Source organism: Cryptotermes secundus, unplaced genomic scaffold (assembly GCF_002891405.2).
Source record: "Cryptotermes secundus unplaced genomic scaffold, Csec_1.0 scaffold79, whole genome shotgun sequence".
Lineage (NCBI taxonomy): Eukaryota > Metazoa > Arthropoda > Insecta > Blattodea > Kalotermitidae > Cryptotermes > Cryptotermes secundus.
The window spans coordinates 67,969-87,123 of record NW_019741974.1 but is presented as its reverse complement, the minus strand read 5'-3'; the positions used below and the strand labels follow the sequence as shown (position 1 = coordinate 87,123).

At 42.6% G+C, this 19,155-nt stretch overlaps 1 long non-coding RNA gene across 2 annotated transcripts in view; it reads left to right on the top strand.

Moving 5' to 3' along the window:
- LOC111872833 overlaps nt 1-17,996 on the top strand; it is a 535,959-nt gene extending 517,963 nt beyond the window's left edge. The window contains exon 4 of one of the 2 annotated variants that reach the window (XR_002844304.2): nt 17,637-17,996. This is a non-coding gene — a long non-coding RNA (uncharacterized LOC111872833). Of the gene's footprint in view, nt 1-2,707; nt 2,933-17,636 lie in introns of those variants that run through there. The other variant, XR_002844303.2, reaches the window with a different exon arrangement.
- Nucleotides 17,997-19,155: the final 1,159 nt, after the last annotated feature.

The window sequence follows — 19,155 nt, the reverse complement described above, 5'->3', positions numbered from 1 at the left end:
ATTTGACGGAAGAAACTTGATTGTTAACTAAACTGATTGCTTTATGCATTCGGTCTATGCCATATGTGATAACCTAGGCCTTAGCTTATTTAAGATTACGTCACTTGGGTCAATACTTTATGGAACCAAGTGACTATTTCGACGCCCCCACGTACAAAATCCTGCGCTTCGTCCGAAGCATGGGGTTGCTGAGGGGATAATCAAAAGGGGAAGTACAATAGATCACTGTAGGTCGCGGTGCAAGGGCCGAGAAGGCCCACCCCTTATACATTCGTTCATTCATATGCGATAACCTAGCGATGAAGCACCAGTGGACGTAGCTGCTTAGGCGGTCACAAGGATGAGAATGGAAAGAAGGAAATTCGGGAATTAATACAAATTTCAATTATACTCATGCTCACGTGACAAGACATGGACAAAAGCTTGTTATACTCATATAATACGGTTAATTATGTGTATGTCAAGCGATATCGATGTTCAGGACACTTTATCGATGCCAGATCATTTGATCTGTTTGGAAATTTTAAATTCCTAAAGTATTGAAATTTAGTCTTAAATTTTTTGTTATATTATAATTCCTCTTCGACTTTACGGATGTGGCCCTCCGGTCGCCTGTTCCACTCAAAATTAACTTCAGAAAATATGAATCTCGAGGACACTTGGTAGGATTCCATGAAGAGGGATCGATCTCACGCCAAGTCCTCTTCCACACAGGACAACACACAGAGGAAATAAGGACATTCAGTGATGCCCAGAATGGGATTCGATCACAAAACCCCAGTCTACGAGCAGTGGAGAGCAATACGCGACTTAGATCGCGCATGCACTGAAGTCGTATTTTATTATAATTGCATTACTTACATTTGAATTTTAATGGCAAATTATAACTTAAATTTGTGAAATATGTTAAAATTTTCAGTCTGGAACATCGCATTTTGTATTTATTCCCATTGTACAATAGTCAGAGCTATTCATATATTTCTTGCTCCCTAATAAGCAGCTTAGAATTGTTACCCGAATGTTCTACAAGAGAAGGCGCTCCTGTTTTTATGCTTTCGAATAAATTGGATGTAACTTCATGCCGCCAAGGAAGTACCAGATACGTCGATATCGACGAATAATTTTTCAAGAGAATGTTGCAAATAGTAATATTTATTTGTCTTCAAACGCTTTAATGATATTAATAAGATAAAAAAATACAGCACTGGGTTAAATAACATTAGTGTTTGTACATATTTATATTTAAAGACACAGTGACATGATGAACATCACATAAAGTTTGGGGTAAGTGCAGTATTTAGGGAAATTTCTTATCATAGGCGTTTCCACATATGAGCTGCTTCCTCTGTGGCTGTAATACGTAATTCATGGGATCAGTATGCACACTTATCCATACATTTCTGCTGGCAGACTGATTCCACCGGTTCCCACATAACCCAGAAGGAACTTCTTCAGAACCACCTACCTCTACTATTCTTTCAGCGTTACAACTGAAGTCGTCCAGTTGGAAAACCCTGCGCCTCTTCGCGTTGCTCTTCTCACGTCTCCCGCTGCGCTATTTGCTCCTTCTGTCAAAAGTGGTCCTGAGGTCTCCACTAGAAAGCTGTGACTGACTGCTGCGCGTTGAGCAAACTGCTCCTGCACTCGGAAAATAAAATTGTCCCTGTGATCAACGAATTAAGCTCTACGCCATGAAGGCGCATGGCGGAGTGGATGTATAGATCCACATTTCCTTGATCTCGGCACTAGCTGGAGTTGAGTGGTCAGCTTCACGCCCCAGCCGCTTTACTCTCGGAGAAAGCCCCAGTACCCATTGAATAGAAGATTGGGTGAACCCCAGAACCGATTTGGAAAAGAGAAAATTCTTCGCCCTTACGGGACTCGAACTCCGACCCCTCGGTCGTCCAGCCTGTAGCCAATCGCTATACTGACTGCGCCAACCCGGCTCCTATGTTATGTGTTGTAGGAACATTAACGGTATTCCTTGGCTACAGGTTAGTGGGGGGTGGAGTCCAACTGGGTCCACTTGGCACGGCGGCCACTGATTGGTGTATTGTAACCTGCCCCGGGTGAATATGATGATGGAGAATTTGGTAGAATGAAAATTGTCAGGGGAAACCGAAGTACTCGGAGAAAACCCGCCCCAGCGCCACTTTGTCCATAACACATCTCACTTGACCAGACCCGGGATCGAACCCGGGCCGCCGCGGTAGGAAGCAAGCGACTAACCGGTTGAGCTATGGCGCAGCCAGTTTGGCCACAGGTTGTGAGCAAGCTATGTTTGAAAATTTAATGATTAAATCATTATGGTTTATTACACATGTACCACATGTTAGTCTGAACCGATATGACGCGCAGATTAACTTACTTTGCTAAAGCAAATAGTGATGTTACAAAAAGGAACGGCTACCCAGTACAAGAAACACAAAACAACTGCCCCACGGCTGATGTGTGACTTGCGGAATGCGGCTGCGTACTAGCTGACTTTTTTATTTTCGTCGCAGTTGCCTCTTAATCGGAATTTCCTCGTCGTGCCAGTCGGACTTAGCGGCAGGGTTTAGAGAATTAATGATAGCAGCGCACACGAATACCTACTTTTTAACCACACTGTAACTTAAAGCGCACTATTTGCCCTTCAGTTTCAAGACAATTTTTGAAACTTGCATGTAAAAAGCGAACTAACTTCCTTTCTGTCTTCTTCTTTCAGGACTTAGTCAATCTGAACTGTTCCGCGTGACACCTCATACAAGAAATCTACTGGACATGTACGACTCCCTTCGTTGGAAATAAGACTGCCTCAGGGTTCCTCCCTTTAGTCAGATGCATTGGGTAATTGGCAGAAAGTCAGAACTCTCTACCGAAAATAAACTTCTAGTATACAAGATAATACTGAAGTCTATTTGGACTTACGGCGCACTTATGGGGAACTGCAAGTACATCCAATATAGAAATGCACCGCCGTACGTCCCAAACAGATTGCTACATGCCAATCTAGGCATACCCACAGTACGGGAAGAAACAACAGACATCAGCCGTAAATACAAATACAAGATAACAGCACATCCAAATGAACTGGCAACCACATTATCAAAAGACGCAGACGAGCCCAGAAGATTCAAAAGGCATAAGCCAACCGACCTAACGACGCGCTTCACATAAATGCAATACACACTGTGACGCGTTACCCTACGTCCATCGCCGCGACAACCGCTACAATCGGAACGGACACTCCCACGACAACGAATACGTGGAAACTGGGGAGTTCCCGCAGCGACAAACCGTAGCAACGAATTGTCGTTGAGTAACAACGGATGAGACGAGACACGTTACCGGTGTATTCTATAAGAAACGTTCCCGTAACAACGGACTGTCTGAACAGCGGTAACGGAACCGTGAGGAATGGTGCCCGGTATCCACTCCGCATAACGTCTATATAAGCAGAGCTTACGACACGTATGGACCGTCGGTCGCAATGTTACTTGGTCTTGGTCTGGTATGGAGTATTGAGAACGAGACAGTTTTGGGATAGCCGCCGCCAGAGACACTTGAGATCCAACCACGGCCAAAGACAGTTGAGACGTCGCAGGGAGTATTAGAGTATTGGGCCAGAAGTCAAGTGATACTGCAAGTGATAATTATAAGGTGTGTAAGTGTGAGTGTCCAATAGAGATTCGCTAAATCCGAGACCCACGTGAAGTTATTTGTCGCGTGACATACGCAACACGTGACAATACTACGAGGATAATAAAGTTACATTCGAAATAGATTCCTAGAGAATGCTCACTGGAGCATTACTCTCCCTGACATGTTCTCCTATTAGTATTGTAACGTGTTTCGTTACTGAAGACGCCGTTCGGATTATTAATTGGTTTATTTAACAACCTACAATTCTCGGCTACAATTAATTATAACAATGTTGCGGGGTTTCACACTTTATAACCTTATTCGCAAATCAGTTCACACTGTCACTATTCACTCGTTACAACTAAACTCGGTGGCTACCACAATTCAATTCAACTCGTTCACTGCTGACTGGAGAACTGTCTTCGGCCGCTGATACACTTTTAACTGTCTCCGGGGACGGCTACACGTTAACTCCCTTCGGCGGCTGTGCAGTTCCCTTATATAGCCGCAGTGCTTGCCTGTTACGTAATGAGTGCCACTGTTGCCTGGCGCCGTGTCGTTGCCGCGGGGAGAGGGGCGGGGTGTTGACTTGCCTATTACCATAGGGTGAAGTCCGAGCTACGATGCCGCCACGTACCGCTGGGGAGGGAGGGGTTGCCCTCCATTGCGCAATATGTCACAGTATTTAAGCCTTAGATTAAGTATTCCACAACATGTACTTAGTCTTTAGTATGGGCCGAGTGTACAAATAAACGGAGATACAGAAAAAAGGGGGGGGGGTTCCTCCCTTCGCACCCTTGCGCGAGGTAATACAGAAAACGCAAACATTAATCCCCCGAATGAGGGCCAAATAGTGCGTATTTAGATATTAGTATGGCAGTGAACCCTACTTTACAGTGATGATAATTTGTGATGAACCTTTACATTATGTGAACCATGCAACGTAGCAACCCTCGTCTGAGACGAGAATATGCACATGGAATCACGGTAAGAGGAGAGAGACACTAAACTGACGGGAAGTAGAAATCACTGCCTGTAGGATCGTCAGAGTTATGTGTTGTGACGGTATTTGCACCTACCTCGTATTCTTGATGATCCTCTTCTGTGAATCAGTCCTGGACTGACAAAGCAATATGCCATTGGCCACAACTGTCATGTGAACATGGCGATTTTGTTCCTGAATTGTGCCCCCTGCCCACAAATGAAGTTATCAAGATATGATTTCTCCATCGGAAGTAACAATTTACTTCCGTCTTCGTCTATCCCTGTGCTGGCAGAAAGAGTTATCTTTATATTAACAGAATTCGTATCCATTGAGGGGTTAATTTGAAGTAACTGAGACTCTAGTAATGATTTACTGTACAGCGTTTGTATACTTACTAAATGTTACGTCAATTTATTATATGAGATAAGGTATTAGATGTAAAACTTCTGTGAATTAATGGCATTCTGTACAAAAATGTGCAATTAAGAATGTTCAGCCTTTTAAGTGATTTGTCCTGCATATAGTACTGAGTGTATTGACTATGGAAACGGGAGTCTGTACACTGTTTTTTTTTTTCATTTTTCATTTCTTGCAAAGCCTCTGTTGTCGTTCATTCGCTTGAATAACATTTCGTATTTTAAATTTTCTGACAAGGCCATATTATGGAATTTATTTATTTATTTATTTATTTATTGAATTTATTTATAGGCAAATATACATAAATTATGTCCGTTTCAGTGTGAGTTCTCAGTAAAATCATCGTATCCGTACTCCAAATGCGTCTCCTGTTAAATGACTACATTTATTTTCGCTCATATTAAAATTACAGAACAAATATCCTGTCATGTCCACAGGTTTCTGATCAAGGAGAGACGAATGAAATGTTTATGTTCAATTCTAAAAGCTTATTTTTTTTATTTTTCCTGGGTTTTCAAATTTATTGCAAGTCTACGTTGTGTTCTGATCACAAATTTGTTATTTCCCGTCTGCGAGGGCTCGGAGGAGGAATTTAAATTCTGAACCTGAACCGCTTCGTGCGTGAGGAGGATCGCGGGATCAGTTGCGCCGTGGACAGTGAGTTTCATTAAGAAATACTGCCTTTATTTGCAGGCCTTCTCGAATAGGGAACTCAAGGCTGAGAAGAGAAAACACAGGTGTGGATTCAGCTTCGTGTGGCGTGCATACAACAGAAATTCTGAAAGCAAGGGAGGAATGGGACCACCCTCTTATAAAATATTTAGGGATTATTGTCTAAGTCTTAATTTTAAGATTCTATTGTAACTGCTTATGAGTTATGTGCAATAAAAACGTAAAACAAAGCTATCCCAAAACAGGCCATGAAGGCCCATAGGGTAGTGAGAGGTTGAGGTTCCCACATTTTGTAGACAATCGGCTCAAAGATGGCGGTAAGGTTGTCAGCCTTATGAGCTGGCCGCCTTTTATCCCAAGAACATTCCAAGAATATTCCTGGTACTTATTTCTGTTAGAGGCTAGAGTTGACCTCAGGGCTATAGTGCGGCTGGAAGGATTAGATCAGTTGAAAAAATCCAATGACCTCATCGGGACCTGAACACGCGACCTCATGGCTTGTAGCATAGTGCTTTGAGTTACGTGCAGTTACTTTTATTAACATCAGTTTGGTTGACGAATTCAATACTGCACTGCGTGAACATAATTAATTTCCTACATTTTCATGGCGCGGGTTATGCGGGCAGCGATGTAAGGGAGTAACTATCACCTGTTCCCAAACACTTCCCTTCCACACGCGATTGTTACATATGATTACGTAGTAAAAGAAGTAGGAGGAGCTAAGACAATAGGCACGATTCAAATGAGACCAGATAAGTAAGGAACAAACAAGATACATCAGGTTAACGAGTCCTGTAACATACATAGTAAGCCCCTTGTAATTGCAGCGTGAAGATATTTCCGAACAACACCAGAAAAGGAGTCGGGTTAGTTCAGTCGGTATAGGGACAGGCTGCGGGCTGGACGCACTTTCCTCAATTTGGGCTGATAACAATTCTCGGAAACTGCGGTTGCATTGCAGTTGTCAGCTTCCTTGGCGTGCCCTCGCCCTAACAGTTTGGCACGATAAAAAAAAATTGTTTTATTATCAAAAGCGAAACGATAGGGAAAAATTAATAACACAGCAGACCACCTGCTGATTTGACTCGTACATTTTCGTATGAAACTGGATTTTGAACCATGACCTAAGAGCAGGAATTGTTCATACATATCAGCAATTAATACGGTAAAGTTTGTTACGAAATGCGTACTACGGAGGAGGGGGGGTCAACCGACCTAGGGCCGGGTAGGTCATTAATGCCTGTCTCAGTTATCACATAATACAGCAGTATTTATTCCTGGTGTACAATAAAGAAAATACAATGGACCTATTGGAGGGTCCTCACTACATCAGTACACACCGGTGGGGACAAACTCTTTCGTTCCGCCGTCTCCTTTGGTTAATTTTTTTTAACTTAATTTAGCAAGGTATGGGGCCTCCCCCAACCTGAGTAGGGTCAAATAGCTGGGTAAGCCCGAATCTCGCTACTTACGGTTCGTTGGNACCCCCCCCCCCCCCTGTTTTTCAAGATAGGGCCCACTGGGGCGCCTTCAACTTCCTGCCGGCCGTTCCTGCGGTTCCTTGTACCGCGACGTCCCGCTGCCAGAGGAGCCTCCGCGGCCTCTCTCTCAAGTTCCTCGTTACCAACAACCAACAACTTGTCTGGCTACCACTACTCGTGTCCCCTGCTGCTCACCCCCTCTCCACGGACGTCAGGGGGTGGGCCGCTTATACAGGACTGCCAAGCGTCTTCCATGGGCAGTGTTGCCAGAGCACCGAGGCTTTCCACACGTAGTTCCGGCCGGAGCGTCGTACTCGTAACAAGTTTCCTAATGATAGGATATTGTCTGAAAGGATAGAGGTCCCTGGTGTGATGATGTTCTGAAAGTGCACGCTGCAACATACAGTAAAACAGGATACGGAAGATGTTCTACAGAGAACTAGACTGTGTGTTCAGTTAATTCTGTAAGCACCACAAGAGAGTTTTGTCAGGAGTTATCAGTGCCAGAGTAAGCAAAGAAGATATTTCAAATTGACAATTGTGAATAAAGATGTACTTAATATTAATAATGATAATTTGTCAAGCCTGAAAATCGAATTGCCGAAATTACAATGTTCCTCTATTCCAATTGATAAGCGCGCTTGGACTACTCCTGGTGGAAACACAAGCAGTCAGACTGACCACACAGCGATAGATAGGAGTGTTAATGTTCAGTGTTTGTTTATATCGGAGCTTCTAGAGGAGGTGACAGGTCCTGATCACTGTCTGCTCGCTGCAAAATTTACGACGAATCTCAGTAACCAAAATTAAGTAGAAGGAACTTCAGTACCAGACAGGGAAAGCAGTAGCTGTTGTTTAAAATGTTATGAAAAATAATACGTACGAATTGGAAAAGTGTCTAAAGCAGAGGATAAAAGTCTGATTTGGCTCCAGAAACGGGGGGCAAGGCCTGCAGGAATTAAGGGGAGCGAGAAGGGCTCTTACAGAAAACAACCCGGTTCCTTCCTGCCCTTTCAGTACACCCGAGAACACAAAAGACGACAAGAGACAGTTAGTAGTCTTGAAGACATCGATCGGCGTGTGGGGCGAAGGACAGTTAATTAATTTCATGCCATACAAAGGGAGTTGACTCTCACAAAAAGATTATGCGAAGGGAATAAGGAAAAAAGAAACTACATAGGAAATGCAAAGAGTTTGAGGTCCATTTTGAAGGGCCTGGGTCTTATGTGAAAGAAGACATTTAACAATCGAAAGACTGAGATGGAAAAACACGAGATTAGAAGCAAAGTGACATAGCAATTACTATTCCTGCAAGCATTATTTTGTAAAGGATCACTGTTGATTGCTTTGCTGGATGAGTCGTTCATTGCGTCGATACGTACAACTTACAAGTCATGGACTGATGAATCTAATGAAGGACTTTAGTTTCCCTACAGTAAAAGGCGACCTCTTAATTACGAGGGCTGTTCGGAAAGTAACCCTTTATTTTAGGCAACTAATGTAGGAGCAGGGTAGAGCTCTCGCATTGACAGTAGCGCCACATGTACACCATCACATAACTGGACACCTAGTGTTTGTTCTTGTCTCTACAGTTTGAGTTGTGATGTGTCCTGTGATTGAAAATCCCAACAGCTCGAAATTCGGGCTGTTGTTATTCGCTTTCTTCGCGCTCAAAACAGGAGTGCTATGGAAATCCATCGTGAATTATGCTCAGGGTTTACGGCCAAATTTTATTAATGAGTGAAGGAACTGTAAGACAGTGGTGCAGAATCTTCAAAGATGGACGAACAGGTGTACATGATGAAGAGAGAAGCGGTCGGCCAGCCACCTGTAGTGAGTGTTTAAAGTGTTGATCAAAAATTTTGTAAGTCGGCACTTAATACAGAATTTCAGAAATTTCGTGTTATTTTCCACAAATTTCACGCAGTATCCTCTACGAGATTATCATAGTTAGGCTATGCTGTCACAAGTTTTGCGCAAGATGGGTTCCGAAAATGCTCACGTGTGCGCATAATTCTCAGAGAATGGCTTTTGACTTTTATGTAGTAATACCATAAAGAGAGCAATGAGTTTCTCAGTCACATCGTCCAAGTAACAGTTGATGAAACTTGGTATCATTTGTCATTGTTGAAACCAAAGAGCAGTCAAAGCAGTGCTCCGAGTTCCACTGTAACAGCCGCATTCGGATCAAAGTGAAACGACGTGGACACTTGCAAAGGATATGTCCCATGTTATCGGAATTTGTGAGGATACGGTTACTCATATGACTGAAGAATACTGGAAACCTTTGTGCAAAAACCTGAAAGGAATCGAAAGGGAGTGAATGGAGGCAGAGCGCGTAGTCGATGGTACAAGAGCGAAATTCGTCATTCCATTTGGAAGTGACAAGAGTGACCCCTCCTAACTCTTTGACTGTTCATAGTTCTTACTCATAAAGTATTCGCCTTCTTCTTCACTGCTGTTCTTCTCAATACTTGAACATCTTGCTATATGTTGTTTCATGGTGTGCCATGCACAGTAACTTGTGGCAAAGTAAAGAATTCTCGTAGGTTCGTAAAAATTAAAGAAATAAATTTGGATTCTTGTGCCTGGGGACAAGCACGAACTTTTCATGTCGATAATATAGGGGGGATAACAGTGGTCGCGCGGCCTGAGGCATGAACTGTCTACGCCCGCTCAAACACTGTGATCATGGGTTCATATACCTCTCGAGGCATGGGTGTGTGTCCGCGTTTCTTCTTCCGTGATCGTGTTGTCTATGTTTAGCTAGCGACATTGCGATGGGCTCGTCGCCCGTCCAAGGATTCCTACCAAGTGTTTATAAGACCTATGGCCGCACAATAGCTCAAGCTGTTAGTTGCTGGCTTGCCATCGCGGCGGCCCGGCTTCGATCCCAGGGCTGGTCATATGGGATTTATGGTGGACAAAGTGGCGCTGGGGCGGGTTTTCTCCGAGTACTTCGGTTTCCCCTACCAATCTTCATTCCACCAATATCTCCACAATCAACCTCACCTATCATCTGGGGCTGGTACAATAAGCCAGAAGTGGCCGCAGTACAAGGAACTCAGTTCCACCCCACTAGCAATAAAAAAAACCCTCCCAACAGTAGTACAAATATTGCAACCTTTCAGATTTCGGAAACAGAGCCCTAATATTGTTGAACAACTGTAGCAGTCTTCATGAAACTTAAAACCATCTCAATGGCATAATTCATAAATCCTTTCGATCAGTAATACGAACATTATATCCTCTATAATTGTTGCGGCGGTTACAACCGCAGTGTTACTTATTTGCCTGAACCGATTGTCATGGAACTTTGTATGCATAACATGCCACCTGAGCCCATCTCAACGGCGTACATCATAAATCCCTCCCATCAGTAATACCAACACTGCAGCCTCTCAGATTGACAAGGTACTAACCTCAATATTACCTGAATGCCCGAACCAGGTTTTATGAAACTTACTACACATACCAAGCCTGGGGCCATCTCAACGTTGTATTTCGTAAATCCCTCATACCAGTAACACCAACATTGCATTCTCTCAGATTTCTGAGACAGAACCTTAATATTGCTTGAAGTCCTGTGCCAGTAATCTTGCTTTGTATGCTATTGATGCCATCTGAGCGGCGTACATCACAAATCCTCCTCATCAGTAGTAACAACACTACATATAGCATCCCAAATTGCTGAGGTAATATCCTTAATATTACTCGAATCTCTGAACCGATCGTCATGAAACTTGGTATGTTATATCATGCCACCTGAGCCCATCTCACCGATATTCTATATAAATCACTCCAGAAAGTAGTATCAACACTGCAGCCCCCCAAATTTTATCGTTTTATTGACTTCATTACACACATATACTAAAGTTTTCTTTCTAATTATCGTATCAGAGAGTCATACTAAAGTGACAAGAAAGCAGACGATTGGTTCTTCCAAGAACTTCTTGTTTCCAAATGCATTTAAATCCGATAGTTTTATTTTTTAAAGCTTTCGCTGACATAACAGACATTCAGATTCTTGTGTTTAAATGCCGCGTCACTTTCTCGTCCCTGTCAAACGCGGAGATACGTATAAAAGAATGCAATGTACATTCTGAAATAGACAAAGCTGTAAGACTTCTGTTTCTATCAAATTTTGATGGTTGACTACACCTACGAAAAGCGGCCTCCGTAGTCTAGAGGTAACGTTCCCACCTCATGACTCGTAGTACGCGGGTTCAAATACCCGGCGGAGATCGTCCAAAAATTCAAGGAACAAGTCCTCCGGGAGGGACTTTAAGCCGTGGGTCCCGTGTCGTAGCTTTACGGCACGTAAAAGAACCTCATATCTCCAAAGGAGGTCACTGAGCCAAATTACGGACGTTTCCCGCCCAACAGCAGTCTCTAATACCTCTGGTAGATGGGGGAAGCATTATAGATACCTCTCAGCTAGTAGAGCCGGTCTAGCTGGCTGGGCGGGACTGATGGTAAGCACCAGTACCGGTAGGATATAGAGACTGGTAGAAATCATAGAGGGAAGCACAATGGACCAATACAGGTCTAAGTGCATGGGGAAACCCACCCTCTCCTATAACTAACTAACTAACACCTACGAAATATTTTTTGTAAAATATGTGTTACAGTAATTGTAAAAGTGGTAACAAAATCGCTCATAACTTAAGTATAGCAAATTTCTAACAGTCTGTCAGCTAACATGAATTAGTTCAGGCATTTTGTCAATGCTTTCTTCAAGTTAGTGTCAATTAGTTTTTACAGTCTCACGTGCAACACTGATGTTCTATAAAATTTATTAAGAGATATTAATTTTAAAAGTTTTCCACTACATGTTTCGACCAATGTGGTAATCATCAGGTGTTAAAATTATTATTGCACATAAGACTGTAAAATGGTGACACAAAGTGAAAAGTGCAACAGTATAATACTGCTGTGTTCATCATTTCTCACTTCGACCTGTTTCTCAGAAATTTATTCTCCAAATTTTCTGCTGCAGTGAATACTTATCTTCAGTACTATCCACAGAAAGTGGATCAACATTGGAATAGTACATCTGAATCCTCTTGAAAGTATAGAGAACGAAAGTGACTTTCCATCTTGCGAAGAGATTGGCACAGGAAGCTTATTACATTTCCTTTTCTTTGCATCCTATGTTTACGTTTCCGCTGTCGTCTCTGTCAAGCTGCATTACTGAAGTAAACATCCTTTAAACTTGAAACACGGCCCAAGATCACAACAGCAAAGGGCTCTTCTTCTCGGCTACATACCCTAATGTATCGACCCTCTCTTTGTAGTGACATTTGTGTTCACACATCTTGAGCCCTACAATACCTAACCCACAGTTCTGTGGAAGCGATTACTCTCTATGCCCTTCTAAAGCGCGTGTCTTTATGTATCCATGCTTCTACTTTGTCTAACCCGTAACGGAACCTTACAATTTGCCACTAATGTCCATGGTTTATGCTAACCGTCTTACAGTGTATACACTTTTCCACCTTATTCTTCACTTCCACACTACATGTTTCAGCACTAACGTGCCATCCTCAGGTGTCTTTATGGACGTTAAACTATTGTACTGCATGCCATGAAGACAGCACACACACACACACACACACACACATATCCAGCAGTACAACGCATGCAGTAACAGGAGCAAAACACAACACAGAACACGATACACAAATGTATGTAGGAAGAATGCTCACATAAAAGAGGATTGGCGTAATTCGAGTGTTTGAGTGCGACGTAGGGTGAATCCTGAAAAGTTTTATTATTTAGAATTCATCGATATATATATATGACGAATACAGATTTTAGTCATTTTAGAATGAAGACATCATGGCATGCAGTACAATAGTTTAACGTGCATAAAGACACCTGAGGATGGCACATTAGTGCTGAAACATGTAGTGTGGAAGTGAAGAGAAAGGTGAAATTGTATGCACTGTAAGACGGTTAGCATAAACCATGGACATGACTCAGTGTAACAGGACGCTAAAATATAACATTTGCCACTTATCTGATCCTGACCCACTTCCATTCGCCCCCATGTCACAAATTATTTCTTTTAGGGACATCCTAGTATCGTGCCATATAAATCCATTGCTAAAAAGTGGTTATGTAAATAGCGACCGTTTCTGGGCAACGGTTCAGTAAACACATTCCCGTTGCTACACAGCAGATTCTTAATAATGCGACAGTTGGACTACAAAAATGGAAACGGGCTGTTCCTGCGTGGTCCTTGACGATATGTTACAAACAATGGACAAAGTCAGTTGTTAGGCAGTTCTGTGCGGGAAATTGAAGAGAGGACGTGAGCGCGTAAATTTCGGCGGAAATTTGCATTTAGAAGAGCGTTTGTTTGTTGCAAAGGCAGTTATGCATACCTCGTTTTTCAGAATGTTTTACTTGTTTCACTTTCACTGATTCTATCCTCTATTGTCAGCCGATTCAGTATTGACAATTTTTATCTTTCATTGGCCTCAGCAGGGATCGGGAACGCAAGTCCCGCGATAAACCACATTCTCATATGCTATTACAGCTTTCGAGAAGCCCAAACCCGCGCCCATTTCTGGCCCAGCGGTCATTTGGATCAGCTTTTGTCTCTCCTTCTGCTTTTTCTTTACTGGCATGATATAAGTTTTTTACTTAACGGATGCATTCAGATTCAAACAATTCTCTATACACGAGCATTTTGAATCTGTTTGCAATCGCCAACGTTTTCAGTTCCATACACTTTATTGTCATTCCGAACGGGGAAACTCCTTTCACCGTCTCTATACATCTATGTGATCTGCGTGTCTTTGTAGACGTAGGGGAAACTTGATTCATCACTTCCTCTATTTTGTAGGTATTCTTATCGGCTACTGAAACCTCTGTACCTCGTTGTGCTCGTTCTTTTCTCATTACTACAATCCGATGGGGACACTATGCTACAAGCCGGAAGGTCGCGGGTTTGACTCCCGATGAAGTGAAGTTTTTCAATTTTCCCAATCATTCCAGCCCCACTGTGGCCCTTGGGTCGACTCAGCCTCTAACAGAAATGAGTACAAGGAATCTTCCTGGGGGGGGGTAAAGGGCGGCCGGCGCTTAAGGCTGACTACCTTACCGCCATCTGTGAGCCGATTGTCTGGAGAAAATGTGGAACCCTCGACGTCTCACAACTCTATGGGCCTCCACGGCCTGTTACAGGGCTAATTTGATCGTTTACTACAATCCTATCACATTCACAGGCGACTCGGCTTTTTTTTTTGTCTGTTTATTTACAATCTACTCTATAAAATACGAGTATTAAGTAAATTTAGTAGTCGATGCAGTCAATGTAGGTGCTGCCGGCCAATGCCGGTTCGCCTTAGGTTACATATGTAAGTCTTCGGGCCATTGTCTTTTGAGCCTTCTTGCAACGGTTGGTTAACTGGTGAGAGCAGCAATCAGTTCATTTGTATGATTCATATTCCTGTTTCCGTATATGTTGGCCTGGTAATTTATTGCATCCCTGATAAATGGTATTTTTAGGTCCTCATGTAAGGTTTGATTAGAAACATACCATGGAGCATTTGTCACCATTCTTAAAGTTTTTGATTGGTGTGTCTGTAGTATTTTAGTGTTAGATGGTTTAGCACATCCCCACAATTCGATCCCACACGTCCATATGGGTTTTAGTATGACTTTATAGATTATTAGTTTGTTTTCAAGAGACAATTGAGATTTTCTGCCAATAAGCCAATTAATTAGCTTAGTTTTAATGTTGAGCTGCTGTTTCTTTGCCTTAATATGATCTTTCCAAGTTACCCTTCGATCAAGGTGAAGACCCAAGTACTTGACTTCATTTTTCATTGGGATGGATTCATTATTTAGTATGACTGATGGACATTCAGTGTATCTAGTTGTGAACGTGATCTGAGCAGATTTATTGTTATTCACTTACTCGGGGTTTATGGAGGAAAACTTGCTTGATATATGTATAGTAGACCCGCCCTCTTAGTCAAGGTGAACCGACATGTACCTACTCCATTCTGTATCACTTAAATACAGGTATGTTCTTATTTATATCATTTCATGACGCTCTCAATAGCTCAGACTGTTTAGCGTCGATTTGTGTGATAGTAAATAGGGCATAATGAATTGAAAAGGGCGTACAACAAGTGATCATGTCCTAATTTGAAGTTCTATCCTGACACACACCATGGGGGACTGCGAACCCCCACGAAAATTCAAAGTATGTAAAACCGGACTCCGGGCCGATAATTGAAGAAGGGTCTTCTCCAATAAAGTCAGAAGCGTTAACTCTGTCGGCACTCTCAGCTCTCTCTCTCTCTCTCTTCCTCTCTATCTATTGTTCTGGAGCCCTTTGGGCCTTCGCTGTCTTTTCAGTTTCTTAATCATATACACAGTCTGCAGTACTCCTTGGACGGGGGATCAGCCCGTCGCAAGGCATAACAGACAAACACAGAATGAATCCACACATAAATCCATTCCTCGAGTGGTATTCAAGCCTACAGTCCCAGTGTTCGGGCGGGCGTAGACCGCGCGGCCGCTGTGAACGACGCATCGTCCAGCTGCAGGTATAAACAACAACAAAACGCCGTGGCTTTAGTCCGCAAGCGAACTATACTGACCGAGCGACCGCCGATTGTCGGCGAAGTTAGTGCCAACTTTTTTGAGGATAGAGGGTGTCGCGTGGTCAGCGCAGCGGATCCCCATGGACGTTTATCTCGGTTTTCTAAACCGGAGCCACTATTTCATTAAAATGGTTCCTCAGTTATCCTCACGAAGCTGAGTGGACCCCGTTCCAGAAACACTACTTCTCAGAACCCGGGACCTCTGGATCTGTAGCTAAGAACTCTGACCACTAGACCACAGAGGCGGTCCCAGCTGCAGGTATACAAAACCTTATTCCTGCTATGACTCGATTGGATCCTTGACTTTTTCAATCTTAGATGTTTCCAGAATGCTCTTTAGACAGACAAGATGGGCGACGGGTCTATCATAAGTCCCTTTTCTTTACGTAATGCTCTAAAACAGCAATCATTCATGAGCCGAGCGGGATTCTAAATCAGCATCCTAGATCCTAGCTAAATTGTGACTCCACAAATTGGCTCTTAACGCGAGAGAACGCGATTTTCGCGCCGAAATTCTATAAGTTAATGGTTTTCATTAAGAAAAATAAATGTAGACATTTTGAAAATTCCGAGGGGGGCATGTCGCCTTGAGTATGCCCTAGTATCTTGTCGTCGACAGTTGATACGAAGAATTAAAGTAAAATAAACCATCCTCCTATCAATGCCCTGCCCTGTGCCACGGTAAAAGTGCCGGTCTTGCCCAGTGAACTGAGCGCGCAGTTCTCATGTCTCACATCAACCGCCATGTTATTGTCTATTCCTCTTTGCTCACTGTTCGTTCAGTGCACTCGACGTTTTATGCGTTCTCGACAGACGCGGCGGCGATTTTCAGGAACGCAACTTTTGCACGTATTGAGAGCCAACAGTGACTCAATCTGTGAACGTTAGCAGTGTAGGATTTGAGGTTTTCACCCCGTTGGTTATGAAGAGTTCTGTCTTCCGAGCTATAACGCCATGTAGTGTGCCGACGTTTCGGAGGAATGTGTCTCCATCTTCAAAGTTGAGAATAAGCCAGGCAAGAATCAAGCCTAAAGGAATTGTTTATTGCTTGGCCTATTCTTCGATCTGGAAGATGGGTGCGACGTGTTCCTCCGAGACGTCTGTTGACTATCAACGGCTTACACTGCTTTGTATCCCAGACGACAGAACTCTTCGAATGGCAACAAGCTTTCCTGCTAAGATAACGATAACGTTGTCCCTTGTGCTTAACTAACTGAGCACTACGCTATAGGGGAGTGGGTATAGATCCATATTTACTTGACCTTGGCACTAGCTGGGAGTGATCAGCTTCACGCCCGGGGTAAGATCCCTCGGTACCCATTGGATAGGAGGTTGCGTGGACACCAGAGCCGGTCTGGACGACGTTGAGAAGAGAAAATTCTTGACCATACCGGGACTCGAACTCCATCCCCTCGGTCGTCCAGCCCGTACCCAGTCGCTATACCGAAAAATGTAGTTTTAAGTTTATTAATATTTCTTCTTTTTTCGCAAACGCATTGAATTCTCTCTAAAAAGGAAACAAGTTCCTTGAAATATTTCAGATGACCTCTGCCTTGCGTTCTTCCCACTATTCATGCAGCCAGTCACCATCTTACTATTGCGTCATGTGTTGCATGCTGTATTCAGAGAATTGCCCCCTCTTTTTGTTTTATGTTCGTCACAAAAGTCTGTGGCAGGGACAAAATTCGTTGTTTGGAACTTTGTCGCTTTTCGTATGAAGTCAGTACGTCTCTTCGCATAATATTATGATGTAAGTTCTGTGTTTGATGATGCTTGTACGTCTATGATATTAACTGAAGTGGAATTCGCTTATGCAACGTTGCACATTTTCAGTGTCCTGGGCGCAGTAACATGGTGCGTCAGTTGCAGGAGCACATGGCTCGTATCACGGGTCAAAGCGTCTGGTCTGTGCACGAAGATCATTAAAGTGTTCTGACAAGCCAGAGCTGATGTGCTTCCTCCAGTAGTTAGACGTCCTTGAGAATTGCATAACAGTCCGAAAGCCTTCAACTTCTTCAGCAGGTCAATACGAACATCAGCGCGACAGGTTTGTACCGTGCAGTTGCCTGATGGTGACGCAGTTTATCCTAACAGGCCACGACCACATTTTTTCTATATTTATTTTTGTTTCTAAATATATCATCTTTCGACCCCAAATTATGTAATTAATGCGTGTCTTTAAATAACTTACATATCAACAAATTTAATTATTATTATTATTATTATTATTATTATGTATGCTCAGATTGTACACTGCATTAGTTAGATCTAAGCTTGAATATGCGTCCGTAGTCTGGAATTCGATTACGTCAGCTGATGCCAACAGCTGGAACGCATCCAGCAGAGGTTTGCGGCCCTCTGTTCATTACAGTCATTCTCTTGCTCTGGAGGAGTTAAGATGGCGGACTGCGTATTGGGATGCATCGTCTCGATGCTCTATTGCTTACTCAAGTTAGCTTTGGTTCGAAATTCTGCCCTTCCATTCTGGAAATTGTAGGTCTCTTGCTCGGTTATCAGACTCTGCGTTGTTCAGTGTTTGCTCCTTATATAAAAACTGTCCCTCTGCTGGATGTGCAGCAGCTGCTAATGTTGTTTGCAGGGACGTTGACGTATTCGGAGCCAGGGACGTTCTCCTGAATTGTTTTTTGTAATAGGCTATAAATTATTTGCACGAAATTAAACTAAAAATAAATTGACTTATTATTATTATTATTATTTCTAAATATGTATTCTTTACATTTCTTAATTGTCAATAGCAACTTAGATTTGTGTTAGATTATTATCATTATTACTACTAATTTGTTTGTTTGTTTCCTTCTCTGGATTAATGTGTTTTTCCTCCAGTGCTTACATTTAACTAGTCTTTGAATTTATGTTGTGTTTGTCCATATGTAACTACTTTTTATCTACACTGTGCTTTGTCTGTAATTGGCCTTGAAGCTGTTGACTCGGCATTTAAATAATAAAGAATTGAATTATTATTATTGAGAAATGCTTTATCTTTGTAGAAAATTTATTAGATGACAAAAGTACGGTGTTATTTGCTTGGGAAGACCTGTTATCCCCGGCCTTCATTGGAATTAGGGCTCGACATTGCGTAACACCCAGTACTGTATTAAGCTCAATCTGGATACGAGTCATTCTGTCATTAATTTTCTTGATCTTGCTTTTACAAATTTTGTTGATTTTTTATTGATCTTATTGAAAACGGTATCGTTCAACTGATCTGTTTACCCTCCATTCGCTTTTGATCGTAATATGCGAATTAGATTCTGTAGACAGTATTTTAATATTTCTCTCAAAGGATATTGTCACGATTTGGGTTGGTAATCGGATTTCTTGAATCCTTAGA